This window comes from Gossypium hirsutum, chromosome D02, assembly GCF_007990345.1.
Source record: "Gossypium hirsutum isolate 1008001.06 chromosome D02, Gossypium_hirsutum_v2.1, whole genome shotgun sequence".
NCBI lineage: Eukaryota > Viridiplantae > Streptophyta > Magnoliopsida > Malvales > Malvaceae > Gossypium > Gossypium hirsutum.
Window position 1 is genome coordinate 5,400,351 of NC_053438.1, and position 4,063 is coordinate 5,404,413.

At 29.0% G+C, this 4,063-nt stretch overlaps 1 long non-coding RNA gene across 1 annotated transcript; it reads right to left on the minus strand.

Annotated features, from left to right (window-relative positions):
* Window positions 1-1,366: 1,366 nt before the first annotated feature.
* On the minus strand, window positions 1,367-3,693 carry LOC107927712 (uncharacterized). The gene is made up of 3 exons (XR_001692495.2): window positions 3,603-3,693; window positions 3,049-3,128; window positions 1,367-1,755 (listed from the first exon to the last, which is right to left on the minus strand). It is a non-coding gene; the product is annotated as an uncharacterized lncRNA (long non-coding RNA).
* Between the last annotated feature and the right edge of the window lie 370 nt (window positions 3,694-4,063).

The following is a 4,063-nucleotide window of genomic DNA, read 5'->3' on the forward strand; positions in this document are numbered from 1 at the left end:
CTTGACCACCAATTTGCCTTTGTACCTTGCTATAGAGCCATTTGCATTTCTTTTCAATTTAAAAATCCATTTACATCCTACAACCTTTTTGTTTACAGAAAGAGGAACTAAGTCCCAAGTTCGATTTTTGAGTAGTTCATCAAATTCCTATTATGTAACTTTGGTCCATTCTTTATTGGTGAAGGCCTCTTCAATGGTGAATGGTTTTCTATCATACACTTCTGTTGAGAACACTTTAGGTTTGAAAATCCCACTTTTAGGTCGAGTCTGCATAGGATGGTTGTTGGATCTAACAAGTAGTATAGGAAGACTGAGCATAAGAGTTGCATCTTGGGTACTTGATTCAGCTGGACCACCAGAACTAGAACCAATTGAATGCAATATAGTTGAAGGAGAAACACTAGAAATAGGTGATTGTGCTGAAGGAGAGGGACTGGCATCAGAGCATCTGTAACACCCCTAACCCGTGTCCGTCGCCAGATTAGGGTTACAAGGCATTACTGAACTTAACATGATTATAGACAATTATTGAACAATCTTAAACATGCAAGAACAATGCTAAATATACTTACTGGACAATTCAAATTATTACATAGTTGCATTCCTTATCAACGCAACCAAATTTAATCAAAGGTATACTCGAATATAAATAATATATATATACTCATTTAATGAAAAACTTAAGTTTCATATAGCAATTTATACATATATATTCGTGTCAATTTAGCAAATCTTATATACATAATTATATTTCTTATCACCTATATACTTGAATCAAACAAATTTCAAGACATTCTATATGAATATATATATATATACAAATATATATAATATTTACTAATACAGGTCCAGTACATAGCATTTTTTTTATTCAACCTTTGCATAAATTTATAACTCAATAATTTAATATTCTCTACTCACTAACTGCATATATACTTTCAACTTTATTATTCTCATATTATATATTTAACAAGTCAAATATACTTTTAAGCAAAGTTCATTATTTAACAACAACCATTATTTAACAACAACCACCCCATCATTAATGTCAAACATTTTGATAAATCACCATTATACATATATATATATCATGCGGATGCTAAATTAATATGTGAAACATTTTACGTAATATTTACTATGACCAAGCCGAACATGCATATTCAACCATCGCCTTATTCCAAAATATTATAAACTTCAAGGCCAACTTTAATTATCAAGTATATATATGTATATAAATACTAAAACCGCATATGCACACACGTAATTATCTATACAAATATCATTTACCAAAGTTTTTATTTCATCACCTTATAAAAATGCATGTCATACCCCATTTTAACATATATACTTGCATATAGAATCCAACTTCTCAAGTTTAACTTTTCATTAGCATTCAAGACCAAATTCCTCTCTAAAATAATGTATACTTTCACCTATAACCATGTTATATATATATTAAGCTCATACCTAGTTCGAATAAACCACACACACAACATTTATTTACCTTACAATTTTCCTATAATGTCAAACCAAAACCAAAATGTGCATGGTCTTTAATCCAATCCAAAATCGAGTAGAGCAAGCTAATTAAGCCATATTCGCATGGCTTTAATACAAATATACTCTCAAAAGAAACAATTTCAAACTAGTCTATACATGCCATAGTTTCAAGAAAATTTCAGCTTAAAATACCGTAATTATCCAATAGTGTGATAAACTTTACTGACGATCCCGAACTCGTAACCACCTCAAAATCTATAAGACAAAATAAATAGACACAAACGCATACAGTAAGCATTTTAAAGCTTAGTAAGTCAATAGCATAGATAAAATTTAACAAATAAAATAAAAGAACAATTAAATTATTTATAAGGATATTATACATCTCTTGGTTACACTTTCAATTCCATATACCTTTCTATTAATCTAAACATACCTTAATTCATCCATATATAAATATATATATATATAAGCCTTCGTTATGGTAGCTTAGTTATCAACTAAGCCAATTTACATCTCTAAATAAAATTGGTAACTTATAATATTACAAACACTTATGATATTTCATTCCGAATAGACAACTTACCTTATTTCCATTCATTCATTTAATTAATACATACCTGCAGATATAATTCATTCACATGTCCGACTACATTTAAAATTACATTAACAAGAACTTTCTGAACACACGTTTTAAATAAATTCACCGGCACATAGCCTGCTAGGCTTAAAGCCTGATTCCGTACACTGGCATGAAGCCTGCTAGATGTATAGTCTGAATATTTCACCGGCATTAAGCCTGCTAGACGTATAGTCTGAATATTTCACCGGCATTAAGCCTGCTAGACATATAGTCTGAATATTTCACCGGCATTAAGCCTGCTAGACACAAGCCTGAGAATCTCAAATACAAAGACGCTCTTTCGTATAGTTATTTATAATTACATAAGTCTTACTCAGTAACTGTATATCCGTAACATTGAATTATATTCGATTCTTCACAATAAACTTACATTCGGACCACATAGGTATAACTAAAAAAAAACATTACATTCAGCACAAATGTTTTTATAATCTATGTCCGAACCCTCTTATACCTATAAAATTCATACATTAATTTTCGAGCTCAAGAACATGAATATACGTATATAACTATGTTCTAACAATACGCACAAAAATATATGTAATTCATAGTATTTAAATTTTATTACAAGAACTTATAATATACTTTAGAACCATATCTTTAACTCATAACTTAAATTCAATCCAAAGAATTAAGCCTTACATTCGAATATACACATCTATGTATATTTATTCCACCATTTGTTTCGAATCATTGAATTTATAGCATATTTAGCTAACATAAATGAAACGTAAATCATTAACATCAACTTATTAATATTAATTCTTATATTCAGCTATAATATATAGGTAAATTACAAAGTTTTATTTAATTTACACATTTTAAGTTCTAACTTATCATATGTGTGGTAAAAAAATGTATATATATATTCAATTTAGATAAAATTTACTTGCTAATTGACTTACCTCGGATATCGGCGGACACGATCGATTACTCGACTACTTTCGTTTTCCCCTGATCCAATTCCGTTTTCTTCGTTCTTGATCTAAACATATTCAAATTTAACCTTTTTATTCATCAAAACATTCAATTAAATCCAAAAATACATAAATGGGAAAATTATCATTTCGCCCCTAACATTTTACACTTTTTACAATTTAGTCCTTTTTGCACAAAACACGAAATACACAAAATTTGCCCACACTATGCTAGGGCCGAATATTCATAGGCTTCATACAAGTCCACACATTTCATTTATTTCACATTTTAGTCTCTCAAAAATTTATTTTCACAATTTTAACCTTAATAACTCAATTTCACTAAACATTCAAAGACAAAACATGTTAATCCTTTACATATCTTTCATATTTCAGCATCAACTATCACAAAGCTCAAGCATTCATTAATGGCATATCTCAAAATCACCATCAAATTCTAAAATTAAAGTATGGGTCTTGTAGTACACAAAGCAACGATCTCAAAAACATAAAAATTATCAAAAACTGAAACCAAAACATACCTTAATTTTGCTATGGAAGTGCCGAAACTTTAAAAAGCCATGGAAGGTTTCTTCATTTTCACTATTCGGCTAAGAAAGATGAAATATTCATCTTTTCATTACTTATTTTTAGTTATAATATTATAATTTACTTAATGACTAAATTAACCTTAATTAAATAAATTATAAAACATATAACTTAAGGGCAATATTGACCATTGCTACCCACTATCTACTAAATGGCCTAATTTCCAATTAAAACCCTCATTTTTGAAAGACAACAACAATTGGGTGCTTTTAAGTTTGACCTTCTAAATTTTCATTATACGCGATTAAGTTATTTTATCAAATTGAGCACTCAAACGATCAGATTTTTATACGAAATTTTTACACATATCAATTCACATACTGCAAATACCAAAAATAATTTAAAAATATTTTTTTGACTCAGATTTGTGGTCCCGGAACAACTTTGTCCTATT